This window comes from Pongo abelii, chromosome 8 (assembly GCF_028885655.2).
Source record: "Pongo abelii isolate AG06213 chromosome 8, NHGRI_mPonAbe1-v2.0_pri, whole genome shotgun sequence".
Taxonomy (NCBI): Eukaryota; Metazoa; Chordata; class Mammalia; order Primates; family Hominidae; genus Pongo; species Pongo abelii.
Genome location: NC_071993.2, coordinates 127,358,743 through 127,384,010, shown reverse-complemented (window position 1 = coordinate 127,384,010; position 25,268 = coordinate 127,358,743). Strand labels below are relative to the sequence as shown.

At 40.1% G+C, this 25,268-nt stretch overlaps 1 long non-coding RNA gene across 1 annotated transcript in view; it reads right to left on the bottom strand.

Annotated features, from left to right (window-relative positions):
• Positions 1-15,863: 15,863 nt before the first annotated feature.
• Positions 15,864-25,268, bottom strand: part of LOC134762018 (uncharacterized) — a 59,166-nt gene continuing 49,761 nt past the window's right edge. Inside the window, exons 3-4 of the long non-coding RNA XR_010141455.1 lie at positions 18,915-19,003; positions 15,864-16,073 (exon numbers count right to left, since the gene is read on the bottom strand). This is a non-coding gene — a long non-coding RNA (uncharacterized LOC134762018). The remainder of the gene's footprint in view (positions 16,074-18,914; positions 19,004-25,268) is intronic.

Below are 25,268 nucleotides of genomic sequence, written 5' to 3'. Positions count from 1 at the left end.
ATGGCAAATGGCGCATAGCAAATTGTGATCAAACAGTGACCAAACAGTTGTCCCTTCATGCAGCAGGTCCCATGATGTTCCAGCCACCACCTGGGCCAACTCCAGCTCACACTGGCTGCTCAGAGATACTTGGGATCCCAGTCTCTTCTTCTCTGAATGAGACCTTCTGGGATTTCCATCAGCTAATCTCTGGGAAATCTGTGGCTTGGTCAGATTAAGGGAATAAGTTTAAGGATTAAATAAATATCCATACATCTGTGACCTTGGACATATTATTTCACCTCTCCAAGTGTTGGTGTCCTCATCTACAAAATGAATATAACTAAATACTGGCAGACTCACAACATGCTGGTGGGATGCATGTAGTGACTTCAGCAAGGTGTCTTGAATGAAATAAGATCTCAATAAATGGTGCCCCTTATTATGTTGAATATTGTTCCTAATCAACTTGGACACACTTAAAAGACAAATGAAATCTGCTTGGCCCATTAATGAACAAATTATTTTTGTCCCCGTGAGATAAGGTAAGTTCTTTGCTTGAGTGGATGGAACTGAGTAGATGGGGACAAAGCGACTCATCTCTTTCTTCAGGTAGGGAGAGGATTAGCTGAGACACAGAGAGCAGCAACTCCTCATAGTATGTTTTTTGGGGATTTTGAGGGTTTTATTTTTTCTTTTTGCAGACGAGAATCTCTCTGGAACTTAAGAAACAGACAAAAAACAAACAAACAAACAAACAAAAACTCATGCTGTCCCTGCACAAGAAACAGAAGAGAATTTCTTTCTTTTCTAAAACAAAAAAGGAGGGGATAAGTATTTTGATCAATATTACCCAGGCAATAAGTGACCATGCCAGATTGTCTGAGATTCTCGTTCAGAATGTTCACTCCTCTACACCAGATGCTTCTCACTGTGAGGCTTTGAAGTAGTTCAGAGAAATCTCAAAAGAGGACAGTTTCAGGAAGTGCCAACAACTGCAAAGTTAAGGGCTCTTCAAAATGGGTGTCAAAGTTAGTAACAATGGCCAACCTTACTGAGCACTCACTGTGTGCCAAGTCCTTTACCATGGCTCATCTCACAAAATTTCAACAATTCACAAAGTTGATGGCAGCAATATCCTCACTTGACCTGTGATGAAACAGAGCCCGAGGAAGGTAAAGCACATTTAGACAGGTAAGTTTTTTTTAATCTTCTACAAACTATTCCAGAGAGTAGAAAAGAGGGAAGGCCTCATTTTATGAGACTTTTGAATCAAAACCAGGCAACAAAATAAACCGTAATTTAATCTCATTTATGAACACAGATATAAAAATGTTAAATATTAATATAAAGAAATTGAATTTGGCTCACGCCTGTAATCTCAGCACTTTGGGAAGCTGAGGAAGGTGGATCACTTGAGGTCAGGAGTTCAAGACCAGCCTGGCCAACATGGTGAAACCCCATCTCTACTAAAAATACAAAAAAAAAAATTAGCTGGGCACAGTAGTGTGCACCTGTAATCCCAGCTACTTGGGAGGCTGAGGCAGGAGAGTTGCTTGAACCTGGGAGGCAGAGGTTGCAGTAAGCAGAGATCACACCACTGCACTCCAGCATGGGTAACAAAGCTAGACTCTGTCAAAAAAAAAATTGAGAGAAAGAAAGAAAGAAAAGAAAAGAAAAGAAGGAAGGAAGGAAGAGAGAGAGAGAGAGAAAGAAAGGAAGGAAAAGAAGAAAGAAAGAAACTGAATTTGGCTCTATCGCATACACACACACACACACACACTTAATTAAAATATTAGGCCCTTCAGGTTGCACTGAGATGGGTTAGAAAAACATTAGGGCCAACTAGAATTTATCCTAGGAGTGCAAAAATGGGTCAACATTAGAATATCTTTAAATATAATCTACTACAATAACAGATGAAAGGAGAAAATGATAGTCTTATCTCAGTTATAGTGGGCTGCATGTTGGCCCCCCAAAAAATATATATCCTCATCTTAATCCCTCAAACTGTGAATGTTAACGTATTTGGAGAAAGTATCATTGTGCATATAATTAAGGATCTTGAGATGAGGAAATCATCCTGGATTATCTAGATAGGCCTGAATTTCAGTGACAGGTGTCCTTATAAGAGGCACACATGGAAGACAGAGGAGAAGGTGTTGTGAAGACAGATTCTGTGACTGGAGGGACCCGGCTACAGGCCAGGGAGCACCAAGCATTGCCTGCAGCCCCCAGAACCTAGAAGAGCAGCATGGAATGGATTCTTGCTCAGAGCCTCCACAAGGAACCAGTCCTGCTGACACCTGGATTTTAGACTTGGTCTCCAGGAATGTGAGAGAATAAATTTCTGTTATTTTAAGTTATCCAGTTTGTGGCAATTTGTTCCAGCAGCCACAAGAGACTATGAATAAAGAAAAACCATTCAAGAAAATTCAGTCTTCATTCATAGAAAATAACTCAGTAAGCCAGGAATGGAAAAGAAATGCAATTTAGAGATGAGGGGAGGATATCTGCAATGCATACATCCAACAAGGGATTTAATATTTAAAATGTGGAAAGAATTGCAAATCAAGAAAAAAAATATGAAAAACTTTCATGGAAAAATGTGCATTATAAATGAACAGGCAAGTCAGAGAAGAGGAAACCTACTTGGTCACACTCGTAATCAAGGAAATGCAAATTAAAATACAAATGAGGTTCTATTTCACACTCATCAAGTTGACTAAAAGTTTATGATGAAAATATCAAGTTGTCAAACGTGCAGAAAAATGAACTCAGCAGGCCTGATTGCTCAAATCTTGTGCATCCTCAGCGGGGCCTGCTGTGTGACAGCCCTTGGCTGACTCCTGGTAACTGAGCTATTTCCTGTGCTACTAACAGATAGGGCATTTTAAATACTTAGAGCCTTTAACCATGTAGTACCAGCTTGTCTAGACAATTTGTGCAAATTCTGGGGTTTGTGGCGGACATTCGCTTTCCTTCTGCAGGTCTGGAGTTTCAATAACTATAGCTAGTCACAAAGGCTGTATGACCAGACTCCATTTAAAACTCTAGACCTTTAGGCTTAAACAAGCTTCTCTGGATAGAAAACTCATAGTACGGCTGGGCACGATGGCTCACGCCTGTAATCCCAGCACTTTGGGAGGCCAAGGCAGGCGAATCACAAGAACAAGAGATCGACACCATCCTGGCCAACGTGGTGAAACCTCGTCTCTACTAAAAATACAAAAATTAGCCAGGCACAGTGGTGGGTGCCTGTAATCTCAGCTACTCAAGAGGCTGAGGGAGGAGACTCACTTGAACCCAGGAGGTGGAGGTTGCAGTGAGCCGAGATCACGCCATTGCACTCCATGAGCTACAAGAGCAAAACTCTGTCTAAAAAAAAAAAAAAAAGAAAGAAAGAAAAAAGAAAAGAAAAGAAAACTCATAGCACTTGTTGCAGTGAGTTGCTGGAGGAATAAGCATGTTCTGTACCACTCCATTGTGAAGGGATTCTGTAAGCTAGTCTCCCAAGTCTTGGCCCATCACGACTTTTTCCTTTATTGATCTTGATTTGTATCCTTTTGTTGGAATAAATCCTAGCTGTGGTAATAACACTTACAGAGTCTTGTGAGTCCTTCTAGGAAATTGCTGAACTGAGGAGTAATCTTGGGGACCACCAAAACAGTAAGAATGCAGAGAAACAAGACTGTCACACACAGCTGGTATGCCAGTCATTTCGGAGGGCAATGTGACAAGATTGGGGAAGTTCAAGATGCACATTCACTAAATCCCAACACTTCCTTTTCTACTTTTCTAATCTAGAAAAACTCTCCCTCAAGCCTATGCACAAAAATGCTTGCTACATCGTTTCTCACTGAGCGTAATTTTAAAATCTATGGATAGAATTATAGAAAAATAAGCTGTCACATATTTGTCTAATAGAAAATGGCAAAGCATTTCAAATGACTAAGAGCAATGCTGAATGGTTAATCCTCGAAAATGGTATGTAAAAGAAGGAAGCTGCAAAATATGTACAGTAGGATACCATTTATGCAAAGTTTAAAAACATGTAGAACTAATTCTTTAAGACATAAGAGTACAACAAACCAACTTTATGGTAGAAGCTACTCCACAGAAAGAAGGAGAGGAATGGGCTGGGGAAGTGGGAGGCATGCAAGAGGGGGGTTCACACAGATCTGCAGTGTTTTCTTTCCTACCTCCCAAAAAAGAGCCACAGCAAATATGAAAAAATGTTAACACTTATTAAAGCTAGAAGGTAAGTTTGTTATGTTGTTTTGCATATTTGAAGCATTCCACAGTTTTTTTAAAAAACATAAAAATGAAGAGTCAAGTAATTGACTTAAGGCCACAAGTTAATATCAAACTGAGATTTGAGCTCCGGCTCCCAAGCCTGGCTACAAACTGCACCAAGTGTCCCCTCATTTCTGCAGTCTGTTCATTAAAACCCAGGCAAATTACCCTAATCACATTTCTACTATGCTCAAGCAGGCTTCTGAATTACATTTCAGCAAAATGCTGATTTTACTTTAAAACTTTGGTTGCTATTTACAACAACTACATTCTGAGTTCTCACAAACTCTTCATATGACAGGTCCCACATTAATGACAAAGGTCCTATAGATAGACTTCAGGAGGCAGTTAAAAATTCTAGAGAAGGCAAAGCTACTAAATCTCAAGTTATGGGACAGCTTGTTCATTCAAAATATTGAATAAAATAAAATTAAAATCAATAGGAAGGTCTGAAGGCATACAACTTGGTCAGCTGAACATAAATTACAAGTTCTTAATTGAATAATGTGTATGAGCTGATGGGTTCATCTCATCTTTTGAAAAACATAAATGGCTTTCAGTTTGTCATCATATGACTGAAACCAATACCTTTGGTATTAAAAGATGAAAAGCCTGAGAATAAGGATAAAAACCAAACACTTAAGTTCTCGAAAAGAAGTAAGCAGGAGATGTGAGTCATACATGCTGTGCTGTCTTATAATTTTAACTAAAATCGGTGGGAGCTGGCTAGTTTTAATTAATATTTTAGAGTTTTCCTTAATTAAAACTTGCCAGAAAATACAAGGAGTTGTTTTTACATTCTTGTTAACATACTTGCTATTCAATTTCACAAATGTTTCATCACAACTACTTCTAAGGGAAGCATTGTTCTAGGATCTGTAGAAGTAAGAAATCCCTTTAGTATAACAATAATCAAAACCACTACTGCTATCACTACTCTAATGGATGCCTTTCATGTGCCAGCAACTCTGCTAGAATATTTGCATCATTAGGAGGAAAATGAAATATGTGTGTGTGTGGAAGCAGAGACTGAAGAAAACATAAGGAATTAAGAATCTTACTAAGACAAAAGAGCAGAAATGGAGAAATGTGTTCATAGAAGAGAATTGCAACATTTGAGATATTAAAAGCAGAGATGGTCTTAATGGTTATAAGTTTGCTAGAGTATATGAATTGTCTTTTGCTGCTGTAACAAACGTAGTGGCTTAAGCAACACAAATTTATCATCTTACAGGTCTGCAGATCAGAAGCCCAACACCGGTCCTACAGGGCTAAAATCAAGGAATGTAAGGCTGTGTTCGTTCTGGAGCCTCTTGGGGAGAATCTGTTTCTTTGCCTTTTCCAGCTCCTAGAGCCCCTCCACCTTCCTCATGGCCCCTTCTTCCATCCTCATAGTCAGCAACAGTGGGTCAAATCCTCCTCACATCCCATCACTCTGAACTTCTTTGCTGTCTCCCTCTGCCACTTTTAAAGATGCTTGTGATTATATTGGGTACACCCAGATAATCCAGGATGATTTCCCTATTTTAAAATCATTGATTTTGATTCCATCTGCTACTTTAATTTCCGTTTGTTATGTCATGTGATATGTTTATAGGTTTCAGGGATCAGGACATGGATATCTTGGGTGGAGGCATTATTTTTAATATTTTACAGAAGTTACTAGAAAATCCCAATCCAAACTAGCTGAAGCAAACAAGGCTTTTTACTGGAAAGATGTCATAATAACACAACACCTTAAAGGCAGCCCAGCCTCGGGAACAGAGTCAATCCAGAAATCCCTCTTTCCTATCATATGACTGAAACCAATACCTCTGGTATTAAAAGATGAAAAGTCCGAGAAGAAGAATAAAAATCAAACACTTAAGTTCTCAAAAAGCAGTAAGCAGGAGATTTGAGTCATACATGCTGTGCTGTCTTATAATTTTAACTAAAATTGGTGGGAGGTGACTAGTTTTAATCAATATTTTAGAGTTTTCCTTAATTAAAACTTGCCAGAAAATACAAGAAGTTGTTTTTACCTTCTTGTTAACATACTTGCTATTCAATTTCACAAATGAGTCTCTCATCTCTACTTGGCTACACATCAGCAGGTGATGTCTTCTACTGAAGACTGGCTTCTTTCACTCTCAGTCCACATATCAGAAGAATATGACTGCTAGACATTCTTTGAATTTTACATCTTACATTCCAGGCACCGAGAAAAGAAGCTTGCTTTCCCTCCACTCTCTTCCAGTTCCAATATACCAAAGAAGACATTACTTGGCCCATCTTGAGCCAAGGTCCTACATCGTCTTGGATGGAGGTTGAGCCAAGGTCCTACATCGTCTTGGATGGAGGTTGAGCCAAGGTCCTACATCGTCTTGGATGGAGGTTGAGCCAAGGTCCTACATCGTCTTGGATGGAGGTTGAGCCAAGGTCCTACATCGTCTTGGATGGAGGTTGAGCCAAGGTCCTACATCGTCTTGGATGGAGGTTGAGCCAAGGTCCTACATCGTCTTGGATGGAGGTTGAGCCAAGGTCCTACATCGTCTTGGATGGAGGTTGAGCCAAGGTCCTACATCGTCTTGGATGGAGGTTGAGCCAAGGTCCTACATCGTCTTGGATGGAGGTTGAGCCAAGGTCCTACATCGTCTTGGATGGAGGCTCAAAAGGCGGCCACCTGGGACCATGGAAACAGGGTAGGGGTGAGATAAACAGTTTCTCAAAGAAAAAGATGAAGGAGTGATAATGAGTAAACAAACCAATAGAGATCTATGATAGTCACTACATGGAGTAGACATCTTCCTGGTGATTGAGGACCACAGATCAGAGAGAGATAGAGGAATACACGGATTTCAACATAATGGGGTGTGCGTGATCATCATGGCTTGCACAAAAAGCTGTGAGGACTCAGGGTTTCCTTCCAGCAGCAGAGCTCAGTGAGGCTAAAATGCAAGGTGAGGCAAAGGAAGGAGCCTGAGATGAAGCTGGACAGAAAGGGTGGGAAAGAGATTGTGGCCCAGTCTTCCACAACAAGCTAAGGTGTTTCTTTTAAAACAAGTACCTGGCAATAGATGCACCTTGTGTTTTAGAAAGATCATCCCAGGGATTAAAGTGTGGGTTGACAGCTGCTAAGCAAGGCAAGACTCTGTCCAATGGCACAAGTTAGGAAGCTGCTACCACAGTTAAAAGAGTAGCCCAGAATTAGGCCAAAGCATCTGGATGGAGATGGGAAAGGATTGAGGCACATTCAGAATGGAATTTCAGAAGACAAAGGAGAGCAGAGTTGGTTAAGGAGAAGGGGAAAATAAGCCTAAGTGGTCCCAGGTGGTGACTTCAGCAGGATTTGGAAGCCTGGCTCGAGAGCAAGGACATCCTGCTAATTGGGAAGGAATTAAATCTAAACTGATTTTTGTGACATTTACTCCTTTCCATGAGTGTGTTCGTAAATGTTTAACTACTGGCTAGGGGGAGGGACCAGGGTTGGAGGAACCTTCATCCGTAGAATTTACCACTTTCTATGGTATGAACAATCCTACTGTGGCCAATTTCAAACTATTAATGCAAAGTCACTAAATCCAGACTCAGGAAGCCACCCAGCAGAAGCCAGCTCCAGCACTAAACCTACAGATTAAGTGTGTGCTAAACTTACAGATTAACAGCATCTCAAAGCAGAACAATTTTTCTTTGTACAGATCAAAACGGAGTTTCTTTTGTCTTCCCTTTTCTACATAGACATAGTAACCGTCTGATCTCTCTTCCTTTCCCCCAAAAAGGTATCAAAAAATTTTTTGTCACTAAGTAACTCCCTTCCTGCTCAAGCCTCGTATAAAAGTTTCCTGACTATTTGCCTTTTGGAGCAAATCAAAAACAAAAAAACCACCACCACCAACAACAAAAAAAATCAAGATTCTACCTACTCTGTCTTGGCAGCTGTCCTTGAAACTGATTTTTCTTTTCCTGCAGTTTCCTCGATATGAGCTGGACTCTGGTTTTGTGGATACAGTAAGAGTTTGAGAACGTGCCTTCAACTGAACACCCTGAAATTCCTAGTCCATCCTGGACACACAGGAGCTGAGGTAACCACCAAACCCCAGCTCTCTTCTGTTCTCCAGTGTATGATCCTGGCTACCAAAGAGCTCCTGGCTTTTCATTCTTCATGATGATGATCCTTTACAATCGTCGTGTCCCAGTCCATGGAGGACCAGGTCTCTAGAGCCAGGCTTCTCTGGTGGACTTTATGGGGCCTGTTGCCTACAGACCTCTCCTGTCCAATCTTGTCCAGTTCTCCTCAGCACCTGAGCATCTGACCACCACACAAAGGTGACAAAGGCGACAATAGGATTTGCAAATGCTTGGCTGAATATTGACAAGAGCAGCTAGTCAATGAGTGGATAGTGACTACAGCAGATACAATGGGAGGCAGTGTAGCACAGTGGATAATAACAATGGACTCAGAAGCCAGACCACCTGGTTTCAATTCAGCTACTCCACTTACTGGCTCTGTGACTTTTGGCCCAGTTATTTAACTACCCTGTGCCTCTGATCATAATCTGCAATGGGAATTTCCCAAGATGTTAAGGCATTTGTGTCTGCCACAAGATGGAAGCTTCCTAAAACTGACCAGGGAGGCAGTCAATAACAACGAGTGCAGTGCCCAAACATCTCCGAAAAACAAAAGCAAACAACTCTCCAAACACCTAAATGGCAGCTGAAGTGTTTTCTCTACTTTCATAAAAAATAATCAAATGTCAGCCTTGTAAATATTTATGATTCCAAGCAGACAGTTCATATTTGAACATCAATTGTTTAAAGACGATTTGAGTGGTTTTTGACAGAAATCTTGTATCCTACACATACCCTGTACACAATACTTAGAAAACATGCCTTTATAATGTTTTCCAAGATAAGGTCAGAAAGGCAACTAAATGTGATTACGTGAGCCCATCCAGAGCGTCATTTATTCTGGTCGTTGCATTTGCAAAGGTTAAAAGCAAAGGAATTTTATTGGCAGGAGGCCACTCTGACTCTTCTCATTTATAATTAAATATTATTTGAGTCGTAGCGTTTCTGATCCTCAGATGAATTTCCTCATAGACCACAACAAGAAAATCAGAGAAAGAACAAAGAAGTCATCACAACTATGTTTGTTCCAATTGTTCCAGTAGGGCATGGGAGTGTGCTGCAGTTTAGAGTCTTCTGCTAGTAACTGTTTGTGACTTTAAACAAATCATGTGATTCTCAGTTTCCCCCATACTAAGAAAAATAAGTTAAATCTTCTATCAATAATAAGCATTATTAAGGTACCATTAATCACTCATTTAAAAATGAAATATTTCTGAAATTCTAATGTGCCTTTTGGTTCCAAAACACAGTGGTTCTGTGAAGTTAATAGCAAGGATCTAAGAATCACAGGAAAAACAGGGATATTGTACTCAAGTACTCAAGAATAAGCCCCCAAAGCTCTCTGAAATCATGAGTTTCAAGTGTTTCATCCCAACAATGCTCTGCCCAGAGTGTAACTGTCTGGATATTAATTAAACTTCAGGTTTTGCCCATTTTTTTCTACTCCGCTAGAAAAAGCAAGAGAAAAGGAAGACATAGGGAAAGGCCCTAAAAACAATTCAGTAAGCCTGTTTGAGAATCAGCCTGACTATAAATTGGTCGAAGCTCAAATAATCACTTACCGAGATTTCTTTGGTGTGATTGGTCAATTAGAAGAGCAAGTTATTCACTTATAATCATGCTTAATCGATGTGGAATTATCAGAGGATAAAGGTTCCAGGAAAGTGAATTTTCTAGAAAAGTGATACACAAAAGCTTTTGTTTTTAAACATAGAGGATAGAAAACATTCTAAAATATAGTACCTGCTTCCCCGGATGCTTATACTGATAATAATGAGCTCAACTAACCTTTTTTGGATATTCAGGTTCAGCATCATTGAACATCTCTGATTGCACAAAATTTGCCAATTAATAGCAGGACTCACAGGCACTGTTGTAACCGTTCCCACCAACTCACCCACTCCTTTGCTGGTGAAGCCCATCTGCCATTGTCCAGACTGATATGGCCAGGCACCAGCTTCCTCAGCCTGCCTTGCAGCTAGAGCCTGAATGCATGACTCAAACTTGACCAATGGAACATTCTGGGGAACTTGTGGAAAAGTTGAGGGTGAAGGGAGTTTGTTTTGTTTTGAGTCTAAATAAAAAGAGATGAGAAAGAGATAACTTCTTTTCTGGACATAGCTATGTCTACCTGATCAGGAGCCATGATAATACCCCAAGGATAGCAGACACCTGAGTCCTTGAAAGCACCTCTAAGCTGCTGAATTATTCCCAGATAGAACCCCCTTTCCCACCTGGCCTTTCTTGAATTTCTGGGTAAGTGAGAAAATGAGTGTCTTCCTGTGAAGTCATTGTGGTCGAGAGATTCTTTTCTTGCAGCTAAAAGTACTTAGCTTATAAACAAAGTCTCTGGGAAAACCCAAATTGGGTTCAGAGTCTGTTTGTGGAATAGTTGGCCTGGTGACCCTTCTGAGGGTGTAACTACATGAGTTGATATTCAAGAAGGCCTTTAAATGGGCTGCAAAGGAGAAAAGAGCTTATTTGAGGATGCATGCTCTAAGTTCCCTGGTCACAAAGGCAATGGACAGAAGGGAGAGACAGATAATGATGTGGTTTGGTGTCCAAGTGACCAGGGTAGCATAAAGTGCGTCCTTGAATAGCTTGGGCTTTGAGCTATGGCTGAATTCCAGCTCAGCAGCGTACATACCAGAGATTCCCTAAATTCCCTGTGCCTCCTCTTGAGGGCAGGATAATAATAGCACCCTCCTCAGAAGGCTGTTGGCAGGGTTGACATTCCTATTCAACTGGGTCTATATCATTGTAGGATGCATCCCAATTTTACAGATGTTAAAATGTAGGAGGTAGGGGAGAGTGTCTGGATTGATGAAATGAGGTGCATTTATGTACATAAAGGACTCAGAATGGTGCCTGGCACATAAGCAAGGGCCATGAAATGTTTGCTGTGTTTACTGGAGCTAGAGGAAAGGCCTTTGGGGACCCAGCAGGGTGCAGACCCTCAAGGACAGGTGATTTGGGCAGCTTCGAGAGGGAGCACCCTGGCACAGGGCCTGAGATCTCACTGAGAGCACCACACACTTCATGGGAGAGGCTCCCATGGAAACCAAAAAGGCTTAGGGCCAGGTGGGGATGGATGGAGACCATGAGCCAGATGAGGACAAGAGCAAGGGATCGGAGTCCCTGCTCTTCATGTAGCTTCATTTGCGCTCATAGGTGGAGGAGACCTGGGATAGTCCCTTCACAAGAGCCAGGTTTGCATGAGCTATTGAAGGGCTCACTTTCTTTGCCCCTACACTAAATGTCCCCAGATCACTCTACACATTTGAGCTCTGATGTTGCCATGTGTCACCATTCTTGGATTCCTCCCTCACTGGCCAATCTGCTCACTGCCAACAGCACCCCTTCTTCTTCTAATTGCTTTATTTCAATATCCCACAGTCTAGATCAGATAGCCAAATATCATCAACTTACGGATAGTCACTTCATCCCTCCATCCAGTCACTCAGCAGAGACTTTTGAGCACCCAGTAAGTGCCAGACACTGTGCAGGCACCAAGGACACCATGGGACCAGGAGAGACCAGTCCTGCTCTAATGGGACTGACATTTTAGTGGGCTGCAGAGATAGACACACCTCATTAAAATAAATGAACAAGACAATTCAGGCAATTATAATGTCGTGCAGAAAGGCATCTGTGTGTGGGACAAGAGGAACAGTGTGGGGAACTGGCAGACAGGAAAAACATTCTAGATCAGGAGACCAGGGATGGTGTCTCTCAGGAAGGTGACATTTGGGATGGGATCTGGACAAAAGAAGAAGGCTGCCCTGCAAGGTCATGCAGCGCTTCATGGGCAGAGGCCATGGCAAGTCCCATAACTGGAGACAGGAGGAAACTCCAGGCATTTGATGGAGGGGAAGGAGACCACTGTGGCTGGCTGCAATGGACACCAGGAAGGGCCACATAAGGACTTGGTGTTATTCTGAGATCACCCAGAGGCCACTGGAAGGGGATTTGTGGTGGTGGTTCGAGTTTGGTTTTCCCTAGAAAGAAACACTATGATTTGCATTTCCAATAGATGACACTGGCTGTGGGGTAGAGAGTGACCACAGGGGGCAGGAGAGGATGAAGTGAGGCCCATCTGGAGGCCTGGAGTCACCAAGAAGGAGAAGATGGTGGTCAGGATAGGGTGATCACACTGGAGCTAGTGAGAAGTGTGAGGATTCCAGATACATTTTGGAGGCGTGAGGCTTGTGGTGGGTTGTGTCATATACCCTAGAAATACACGTCCAAGCACTAACCCGTAGTACCTGTGGATAAGATCTTACTTAGAAATGGGGTCCTTGCAGGTGTAATCAGGTAAAGATGAGTTCGTACTGCATTGGGGTGATACCTAAAGCCAATGACTGATGTCCTTGCAAGCAGAGAGAGATGTGAAGACGCGGACACACACAGGGAAAAAGATCAGAGTGATGCCTCTGCAAGACAAGGAATGCCATGAATTGCAGGCAGCCCCCACGAGCTGGAAGAGGAAAGGAGGAGTCCTCCCCTACAGCCCTCAGAGGAGCATGGCCCTGCTGACACCTTGACTTCAGGCTTCTAGTTTCTAGAACTTTGTGAGAATTCATTTCTATTGTTTTAAGCCACCCAGTTTGTGGTAATTTGTTCCAGCAGCCCTAGGAAAGAATCCAAGGCTGTAAGAGAGGACAGCATGTAAAAAGAATGGCAAGGAGCTGTGTAGACCTAGAGTGAAAGGGACACGTATTTTATTGATGGAATGAGTTTTCTATGGAGGAGGCTGTAAATCACATGCTCATCTGTGGATATCCATCAAATTCTTTGGAGTGCTGATGATTCAAATGGAAATTATTAACTTTGGGGATACTGACTGTGTAGCCAAGTTCATTGCACATGGCGGAGGAAGTCTCACATGACACTCCCACCCCCTTTCCCCCTTCATCATCACTCTGCTCACTACCATCCTAATAAATTTATGCCACTGGAAATAGTGCTAGTAAATCCATCCTGGACAGTGACCTGCAGAGCCTTATTTGAGCTTTGAAAAAATTTCCTTCTTTTGCATCAAGAGATCCATAGACACAGTTAATGAGCAAACTACAAATCAGAGCTTTGGGAACCATTGAAGTGAGCTCTTCAAAGAACTGTGAGACAAATCCAATCTGTTAGAATTCCACAGGGTAGAATTTTTGGAGAGCCATCCAAAGTGCACCCTACTCATTAGTACCTGCTTTCTAGGTGTCTTTCTGCTCAGCCAATGTAAACTCCTTGAAAACAGGGATCCTGTTTGTTTTAAATTTGTTTTCTTTTAAGTCCAGTACATTCATTTAGTCGATAAGTACTTATAGAGAAGACTCTGCTAAGCCCTGTTACCAATAAAAATTTGGCATATTTCTACCAAAAATATAATGCATTCAACAAATATTTATTAAAGATAAATATCTTTATATTTAATATTTAATAAGTTTATTAAATATTTAATACTTAATAAATATTAATTTTAATATTAAATAAATATTAATTTTATTGAATATTTAATAATAGGCCACAATGGACACCAGGAGAGGCCACATTAAGGACTTGGTGTTACTCTGAGATCACCCAGAAGCCACTGGAAGGTGATTCATGGTAGTTGTCTTGGTTTGGTTTTTGGTTTATTCATTTAATAATAAATAATATTTAAATAAATATTAAATGTATTCAATATTTAATAAATTTATTAAAGATAAATATTTGTTGAATACATTATATTTTTGGTAGAAATAAAGTAATATACACAGATGATGGAAGGAAAGGAGGGAAGAAAGGCAGGAGGGAACAAGGGAAGAATACAGGAAGGAAGGGACTTGCCCATATGTTAAAAAAAAAAAGGAGAAAGAAAAAAATAGTAGAAAAGGCTTCTGGGAAAGACTATAGGGTCTCCATACCCAAAGAAGACCAAGATGAAAGTAGACAATTGAGAAATTCAGCTCTAAGATATATTGGACAGGCCCAGGGATCTCAAAGTCCCATCTATCCAGCTCTAGGCTGTGCTGTATCATAGAGGAAGAACAAAAAGGTCAATTAAGAACATAGTCCTCAGAGACAGGCTTGAGTTTAGACAAACTTGGGGCCAGACAGCCATGTATTAATTGTAGCCTCTTACTGTTCTTCACAGCACCCTGTCCTTTTCCTCCTGAACACTTATTCCCCTTTGGAATCATGTGTTTTTATTGTTGTTTGTATATTATCTGTCTACATTAGGGGGGTACAGACTCCATACTTCATGGCTAAGTGTTCACGGTGGTAGACCCAGCACTATACTAGGAACATGCAGTCAGCCAATATATATTTGTGGAATACATAAATTATTGTAAGTTATATAATCTCCCTAAGCCTGAATTTCCTCATTAGTAAAATAGTAATTATAACTGTGTTTACTTCCCAGGGCTGATATGATGATCAAGTGAGATAAAGTATTTCAAATGCTTTACTCATCAGAGATGTTCAGCAGATGATGGCTACCAGGTTATAACTAATATCACTATCATTGACATTACTATGAGTTTTGTATTAGTCTGTTCTCATGCTGCTAATAAAGACATACCTGAGACTAGGTAATTTATAAAGGAAAGAGGTTTATTCGACTCACAGTTCCACATGGCTGGGGAGGCCTCACAATCATGCAGGAAGGCAAAGGAGGAGCTAAGTCACATCTTGCATGGCAGCAGGCAAGAGAGAGTGTATGCAGCAGAACTCCCCTTTATAAAACCATCAGATCTTGTGAGACTTATTCACTGTTATGAGAATAGCACGGGAAAGACCTGCCCTCATGATACAATGACCTCCCACCAGGTCACCATATCAGTCATAAAAGCTAATATTTTTCTTCGAGTGTTAAAGTTGCTTGGTTTTCTTTAACGACGACACTTTAAAAGGTAAACCACTCCAGGGACATTTGGAAAAACAGTTAATAAGATGTGAGGCCGATCAAATTAAAATGAAGGCATAGAGATGAAAATTGGGTAAGGGGAAAAAGGGAATGGGAGTGCTAACCAGGTGCCAGAAGGAAGAGGTGACCAATATAACATCTTCCCTTGGATACTCCACTTTCTTTGGCAGCATCTCCTAAGGAGCAATGTAAAACAGCAGTGGCTATACTTTGTCATGGAAACCAAGTTAGGCTCTTCCTGCAAGCCTCAGGTGGGCCTTGTTCCTTTATCCTGGAATTAACACAAAAATATCAAAATCCTTTTCTGAATCATGCAGTTTTCTGCCTATAGGTTGTATTTTCATTATTTGTCAAGCACATATTTTCTTATTAGTTTTTGTCAGATTTTAACTTAGAACTGCTCAACAGTTCGAGTGACGTTTAACGGAAGAAATTGTTTAGTCCACAGTTTACAATGTCACAATAAGCTACACCCAGATCCTGGTCATCATTCACACTCCCCAGTAGCTTATTTATTTCTTGTCAAACTATTTGAACTGCAGCGCAGACTGAAAACATTTGATATAGCAAATCACTTGGGTGGAGCCTAGTTTATTAATATTCTTTGAAACAAGTCCATGGCCAGATTCCACTACGAGATTGAGATCTTGGGTCTCTAAATGATTTCCTCATTGTAGACTCTTCCACCACTTGTCTTTTGACTCCAGAGCCATCCGAGGCATCACTCTGTGACCCACTGAGGTAAAATTTGTTCTTGTCTTATCTCTTTAGTCCAGGGATAAAGTTTCTGAAAAGGGCCAGATAGTAAGTATGTTAAGCTTGTGAGCTATATGGTCCTTGTGACAACTACTCAACTTTCCTATTGTCATGTAAAAGTAGCCATAGACAATATGTAAATCAATGGGCATGGCTGTTTTCCAATAAAACTTTATTGACAAAACAGGCAATTAAAACAGGATTTAGACTGAGGACCATAGTTTGCCAATCCCTGCTTTAGTCACATCTTGTCCTAGATTTAGAGAGCCAGAAAGCCAATGGACTCTTTTGTCCCAAGAACTAAAAGGAAACCCATTCTAAAGGTAAAGAAGACAACTCACTCATTTGCCACCAGATAAAGTACAATTATCCAAAATATCATCCCACAACTTAGAGTTTTTACTGTTTTGTTGTTTTAATCAATCCTTCTCAATACCAATTCCATGGAAGCACAAAATAGACAGCAGAACCTCTTTTCCAAATGCCTCTCTTACACAGAAACCTAACTGACAAAGCCAAGATAAGAGAGAAAGGGATTCTCCAGATGGTCTACATCTTTGCTGGTTTAGATAAATTCTTGAGTATTTGGGGATGCCCTGTGGCACCCCTGCAGAGCCCAGAGGTCTCACAGGTCTAGTTTAACAAGTACTGGTAAAAGGTTCAGAGGAGGAGACTTGGAGTTGTGAGTCCTGAACGCTAGACGAGGCTGTGTGCGGTTTCTTTGGAAACTGCAAAGATGAGAGGAGATAAGAGGCCAAGCCCCAGAGAGACATGGAAGGTAATTTGGCCCTGACATGCCAGTTCCTAGTTTGAGTTCCTATAGATACCCACATAGCCTTCTGTGGCCTGTGTCCAGTTTTCTTCCAATAAATTTCATTTTGTGTTTTGCTTAAGTTAGTTTGGCTGTATTTCTGTTCTCTATGACCAAACAATAACTAACAAATTAGCAGCTGAATTGGATTTAATGACGTTTCAATCCTGTTTAGCTTATGCTGAGAGAGACAGCAAACGGGCCAAATGAGTTTTGGGACACAATTTTATCTTCAATACTTAAATTCATAAAATATTTTTAGTATTTCATAAGGCAAAGTTTCAACATACGAACAAAAAAGGATTTTAGCTCTTACACATTTTCCTGTAGCTATTTACAGCTTAAATTTCACCTCTGGAATAAAGGTGAATCAGAATATTCAGTGCAAAGTTAAGCTAGTAATTCAAAATCAGGGGAGCTGTGATTCATGAGATAAGATTAAAATAATTGATGCTACAAGCAAGTAAATAAAGATTAAAGGTGTAGAGATAAGTGAGTCTGACTATCTAAAAAGGGTAAATAACTGAATAATGAGGTTTTAGGGATGGCAATGAGGTATATTAGACAGGAAGAGGGCAGTAAGGCACAGAAAAATGCCCTGAACATACCTCATTCCATTAGAAGGTAAAGAATTATCTTTCTCCAAGAATTTGCAGAAGTATCTTCAAAATTGACTGTGGGATTTCTGAGGTTGACTCAGATAAGCAGATACAAGATGTGTTTTGGAGCACTTGTTCTCAGTTGCTAACAAATGCTGATGTTAGAACTGACCTTCTGGGACTTGGGTCTCCCTTAAAGCCTATGCTGGCACCTGACATTGCCCTGCTTCCAACACGTGGCACACACATGGAAACACAGCCTTGTGCACCCAGGATGGTGGTACCAAACCTAAGTAGAGGAGCCCTGTTATACAGAATTTACCACTAGTGCCTATGTGTAGCCCTTCAGAGAGAGGAGGACTAGATAACTCTCCCACTTGGCTTCAAGAGCAAAAAACAGCGGAGCATGAGGCAGTGGAAATGAAATTGATTGGGATTCAGGGGTCTGAGATCTGGATTTAGCTCTGTTAGTTATTACCTACAGGGCCTGGTAGATCATTTTGGCTTTCAATTTCCTCACCAAGGGCCTAGGACTAGACCAGCGGTCGGAAAACTGGGGCCCAAGGGCTAAACCCAGTTGCCACCTGTTTTTGTGAATAAAGTTTTACTGGAACACAGCCACATCCAGATATTTATGTATTGTGTATAACTGCTTTTACACTACAACACAAAGTTGAATAGTTGCAATAGTCAGTACAGCCTGAAAGCCCTAAAGTAATTACTATCTGGCTGTTTCCACATAACAATGGCTAAGCTCTCTATTAAATGCTTTCTATGACATCTTCTAAGTTCTCTGATTCATCCCCATGCTGCTATGCACTGAGAAAATTACTCCAATGTGTGTATAAGTATGTGTCTGCACACATATAAGAGAAGAATCCACCTTTCTCATCCATAATAACTATTTGTAGACAATGGACTGGTCGTAGCCTCAGACACTTCCCACAGGAGTGCTTAATCAACCAAGAAAAGGGAGATTCCTGGAGAACAGAGCAAAGTTTCTAGTCTCTGATGAGCATGGGGAGAGAATGAATCCACGTCTTTCCTCCAGTAACACACAGTCTTTCCGGTGATCCCTAACAGGTTCTCTTTTACTGCAGTATCGAAAACTTTGGCCCATGGTCACCACATCCCTACACAAACTCAAAACTGACACCAAACTGTAAACAATCTCTCTCATTGCTCTGCTCTGTAATAGATTTCGCCAATCTTGCATTTATAGGATGATTTCAACTCCAGCCACTGATAAATTGGAGATTTCTATTTTCTTCCCAGCTAACGCAATTTATAAAGAACAGTCTACAACAGGAAGGGTAGCCAATACTCATTCAACTTTGCCAAGTGCTTAAGAAGATTGCTTCTTATTAGAACTATCCATGTACATAGTTAGGGGATACTTTCCTGCAGGAAAACCCAAATCCTGAGGAAGAAAGAAACAGCAGCAGGTCCCCCCTGCAACTACCGTTTCTGGTGGTCATGAAATCCTGGGTTGATGGTCTCTGCCAGCTGGCACTTTTCTGATACAGGTCATTTGTTATTTTGACAGGAGGCCTGGAAAGGAATTGAATGATAGCTAATATCCATGTGATAGAAGCCATACTCATATCAAACGTAAGTGACTGCAATTATGAAGCTGTTGGAAAAATTCATCAATCTCTAAAATCTTCCATCTGTCATGAAATAGGCCTCATTTGGGTATTTAACAAAATTACAAAGACAGGCTCTGATTCTGCTGCCCACATTTCCCTTGTGGCATCCTCCTTCCCCTCATCTCTGTAGCCAGCAACTTGACTTAGTTACCATTAGTGCAAAGTAGAACTCTCTGCCCAGTGTCTATACATCCATCCCAGGGAAAAGCCCAGTGGTCCTATCTGGGCCCTGTGCCCATCCTTCATCTCTCATTCTTTGCATGAGGAAAGCAATTCCTAATTGCCAGCCTGGGTCACATACCATTCCCTCTGGCAGGGCTGGGGATAAGGGATTCTGGCTCACCCTAACAGGGCTGTAAGGGATAGGACAGGGTCCCTAAAAAACGAGAAAGACCTTTCAAACAGACAGAGCTGTAACCATCATGAGCTGTCATGCAGCCTTCAAACATGTGTTTCCAAAAGCATCAACAGAGATGGGAAGGGGAGTTAATATTCCAATATAGAAAATGGGGGAGCCAATTTGTCACACTAGCATCAAAAGACACCACATAGGTGATAAGAGTTTCATCTCACTGTTTTACCCAAGTTCTCTATTCTTCCTCCTTTTTCCTGCCACCTTGTTCACCCACTTCTCCATAATAAAATTAGTTACCCAGTAACTGTATTGTACCCAAGTGCTTGAGAAATAACAGGTCATTTTTCCTGAATTTAGGCAGTAAGAAAGGTCACTTTTTGCTGTTGATCAACATTCGCTTTGGAAAGGGTTTTCATGTAAATAGGTTTATATTTCCCTTGAGATCTCCTTATGGGATTATCAGTAAGAATCTTGGGAGATGGTCTGCCAGTCATTCTGAAGCCTAAAGGAATTCGAAGTGCAGGCATAATTTTGGCCCCAGCCTTCCACCCTGAGAGGAAGCCAGCACACAGCCATAGGTGCTAACTCTCACCATTCCCACTGTCATTTCTCATCACAGAAAGAGTATTTTTAGAACTAGAACTGCTCTCCCAGGGCTCAGAGGTTTCTAATAGCCTTTCTATGACACAAACTTGTTAATATTCTCTGATCTTTGTTCCTTGAACAAGCATTCCCATACTAAGTTTAAAGAGATTCCATTTAAGCTTAACTCCTTCAAAGTGGTAATGGTACATTTTCTCAAGACTGATTTTATTTGACTGTGCCTTGTGCTTTTTTATTCTCTACTTTACTTTATTATCCTAAATATATTATTTTAGCATTAGGCATACCAGTAACTTGGAGGAAATACAACGTTCAAATGTAAAGATCCCAGTTGCATTTAGATTTTGTGGTTTAGAAGAAAAAATTTCTCATTCCAAAATGACTTGAAAACTCAAAAGCTCTGTGATAAACACATGTGGAGATTTGCTTTCTAGAATTCTAAAATATTCTCTGCTATTCACAAAGTTTCCAAGTGCACATGAATAAAACATCGTGATTTCACATAGGAACTATGCTCAAATGTTGTCCAAACAAGAACAGTCATTTGGAAGTCCTTAAGGTTATCTAAGTCCACAGATTTCAAGCCTCAGACTCTGCAGGACCTTTCAGGGTGTCTCTGATGAGTCCCACACTCCCCAGTTCTCAGGGTGTTTGGCATCTAGTGTTTGGAAGGCATTATGGGAAACAACAATTTTTGCCTTAACACAGCCTTCAATTTGTATTGGCAGGGACACACAAAATGCTACAGATTTATAACACATTATAGTCATCCTTTGGTATTCATGGGGATTGGTTCCAGCCCGAACCTCCCGCCCCCAATCCACCGCAAATAACAAAGTCCTCAGATGCTCAAGTCCCTTATATAAAAAATGGTGTAATATTTGCATATGATATACACACATCCTTTTGTATACTTCAGATCATCTCTAGGTTACTTATAATACCTAATACATTCTTAAATGCTATGTATATAGTTGTTATACTTTATTGTTTAGGGAATAATGACAAGAAAAAAGTCTGTATATGTTCAGTGTCGATGCAAGCATCTTTTTCTGTCTTCGTATCTGTCAATCTTTGGTTGACTGAATCCATGGATTCAGAACCCATGGATATGGAAGGCCAATGGCACTTTACATCATGTTTCTATTGTACAAACTTGGACCTTTGCATTTTATTTCAGGACACTTTCTATACCCAGACTTCAGAGTTTCTCAAATTCATGCCTTTTCCAGGTCCTCATTGCCTCATGTTATGGCTTTGCATGAGCCTCCCTCTCTCCAATCTCTTTTCTCCTCTGCTGAACACTACTAGAGTTGCCTTCTGGACAGCCAGAACTGATCACCATTCCCCTGGTTTAATGTTTCTGCATTGCCTAAACAATGGGATTTAAACTTTGCAGTCTGAAACTTATACTTCTGGCCAATATGGAATAAGAGGGTTTATCCTCCCACCTAAGTCAACCAAATATGAATATAATGTAGGAAATAAAGGTTTTCAAAGAATGGGCAATGAAGAACAGTGATCTCTGAGAGACAAGAAACAAACAGGATAAGTCCTGCAATTGGTCCAGTTTACTGCCTTAAGTGAGTTTCCAGGCTACAATACCAGTTGTAGATACTAGACAGAGCCTGGCAGACTACCTGAATTGAGCAGACAGAGCTGGGAGTCCAGAGAAACCAAGGCAGCCAGAGTTCACTGGGATGAGTACTGAGAGGAAAGAGCTCCACAGAGAGAGAACTCTAGAGATTTTTAGAGTGGTCACTTCATATATGCAGCTGAATACTGGTCAGCAAATGTGTTTGCAGAAACTTCCTGAGGCTAGGGGAAGTACCACCTGAGAAGATAAAAGGTAATAGTGAGTAATGTTTATATAGAACTGAGGATATATCTGTCTCTCCCAGTCAGACCACAAAACCCCAAGAATCATGGAACACTGGCAAAGCACACAAAATGACTTACTAAGGTAGTACGAAATAATTAGCCCTAGACTGAGCATGGTTCTGCTCTCACCTAAAAATATTTCAAGAGTAAGATCCAAAAGAATCAAACTGTTTCCAAGTTACATAACTCTGTCATGGTACAAAGCTCAATAAAATTTATAGAAGCCAGGCATGGTGGCATGTGCCTATAATCTCAGGTACTCAGGAGGCCAAGGTGCGAAGATTGCTTGAGCCCATGAGTTTGAGGCCAGGCTGGGCAACATGGCAAGACTCCATCTCTAAAAAAAATCACATTGTCAGAGATTAAAAAGTTTATGGAAAGGCTTAATAGCATATTAAGTGTAACAAAAAATATTAATGAACTCAAAAATATCATAGGAGAAAACATCCAAAATGAAACACAAAGAGAACAGAATCTTGAAAATTAACAGAGCATCAGTGAACCGTGGGAAGAATTCAGATGGCTTAACAAATGTGTAACTGGAGATCACAAAAGAGAGGAGAGAGAAGGGGAAACATAAAAAGTATTTGAAGAAGTAATGGCTAACGTTTTTCAAATTTGATGGAAACTGTAACCCACAGGTCCAAAAATCTAAACAAATTTCAAGCACAAAGAAAATGAAGAAAACTACACCAATATATATCATAATCCAATTGCTCAAAACCAGTGAGAAAGATAAAATTTTAAAAGCAGCCAAAGGAAAAAAAAAGGTGTTTTAAATATAGAGGATCAAAACTAAAAATTACAGATTTCTTGCTTAAAAAAATTCACCTAAATAGACAGTAGGGGAACATCTCTAAGGTACTAAAAAAATGTCAACTGGCAAAAAAAAAATCTTTCAAAAGCAGAGGTGAAATATTTTTTTAAAGACATACAAAAGTAGAAAAAAAATTCATAATCAGCAAAGCCGTACTACAAGAAATGTTATAGGAAGTCCTTCAGGAAGAAAGAAAATTATACCAGTTGGAAATATAAATCTATACAAAAGGATGAAGAGCACCAAAAAAGTAACATCCTGGGTATAGAGAGTTTTTTTCTTATTGTTTAAATTTCTTAAGAGATTATTGATGGTCAAAACAAAAATAATAATGTACCATGGGGTTTATAACATATGTAAAACTAAAATATATGACAGTAACACAAAGATTAGAAAAGGAGAAGTGGAAATGAACTACTGCCAAGCTTCTACACTATATGTAAAGTGACATAATATCACTTGAATATACATTATGATAAGTTAAAATGTATACCATAAACCTTAAAGCAAACACCAAGAAAACAAAATAAAGAATTACGGATCATAAGGAACAGAGAAAATAAAATAGTAAAAGGTATTCAATTAATCCAAAAGAAGGCAAGAAAAGAAGAATAAAAGGAACAGTGAAGAATTGGAGCAAATAGAAAAAGGACTGCAAAATGACAAATTTAAATGCAATCATATGAATAATTACATTAAATGTAAATAACCTAAATGCTCAAATCAAAAGGTACAGGTTATTACACTGGAGTTTTAAAAAGTAAGACCCAACTATATGCTGTGTATAAGAAACATGCTTTAAATATTCAGATACCAAAAGGTTAAAAGTAAAAAGATGGAAAAAGATATATCATGCTGACACTAGGCAAAAGCTGGAGTGGCATTACTACTAAGTAACAAGTAGAACAAAAACAAAATAGATGTTAAAGCAGAAAAATATTATCAGAGGTAAAGAAAGTCATTTTGTAATGATCAAGGTATCAATTCAACAAGAAGATATAACAACCTTAAATATGTATGCCCTAATAACAGAGATCCAAAATACAGGAAACAAAAACCAATAGAACTGCAAGGTGAAATTACACGTCTACAATTACAGTCAGAGATTTTAATACACCCCTCTCAACAACTGATTAAACAAGTAGACAAAAAGTCAATAAGGGTATAGAAGGTCTGAACAACATTATCAGCCAACTTAACCTTATTGACATTTATAGAACACTCAACCCAACAATGACAGAATACACATTCTTCTCAAATACACATGGAGCATTTTCTAACATCCTCAGTCACAAAACAAGTCTCAGTAAATTTAAAAGGATTCAAGTCATTAAGAGCATATCTCTAACAGGACTTGAATGAAATTAGTTATCAAAAACAGAATACTATCTGGAAAATCCCCAATATTTGCCAACTCTGCAGCCTGGCTTTTGACCTCTTCATGCTACAGCCTCCATTTGTGTTTATAACATGACTTCCAACTGCTATAATAATACTGCAAATTTTCATGGTACTTACCATGTGCTAAATTTAGTGTTCATCACGACCTTATAAAGTAGATAATCTGATCTTACTTCTATTTTAAAGGTAAAGAAACTGAGCCACAGAACACTAAAGGAATTTGCCTGAGGTCACAAAGCTAGGGAGTGCCAGGGCTGAGATTTTCATTGAGGCAGTCTGGGCGCACAGTCTATGTTCTTAGGTAAAACCCTCCTGCCTCTCAATCCCATGTCTGACCACCATCCATTTCAAAGACAATGTCATTTCCCTTTAAATGTTTGCTCAGACTGCTTCCTCTTTAAATTGTGGATGTCCTGCCTTCTCCTGGTGGTCTCCTGGGCACTTCTTGACTTCTCTATTGGAGCATCTCTCAATACTCAGCTCAAAAGGCACCCTAATTTCATTCAACAAGAGTTATCTGCTCCCCGTAGGGATGAGACAATTACTCTTCTGAACTCCTGAAACACTCTGTAACAATGGCTAACATTTTTTGGCATTTTCTACAATAAAATAAGAGAGTTAGATCCACAATAGAAACAGAGTTTATCAGAAGAGAACTGTAGGAGGGGCAGGCTATGGCTTCTCTGAGACAAGAATTAAAATAGGGAGAATTAAAAACCAGCACTACTTTCTTAATCTTCTTTCCCACCAGGTGAAGCTATTCCCCTAGTCTAATCTGTGGTTACTTCCTGGGCAGCTGCACATAGGAAGTCCATGGCTGGACTAGCCACTGCCTCAGAAGTAGGTTCACTTCCCGTCTTGCTCTTTCTAGTGTTTGGCTGCTCAACCCAGGTTGGGATGGCCTTGTTCCTGGATTCCTTCTTGTCTACCAGGACACTTGATGCTCTACTCAGTCTGACCCCTCCTACCCGCTCTTGTGTGGCTCTTACCATGTCAAAGTCATTGCTGTGGATCTTATGTCAAAGTGACCTTTTCAAAAGTGAAAATCTCATCACATCATTTCTGCTTCATATCCTCTAATAGGAGGGTATTAAAGGCTTGGCCTACAGG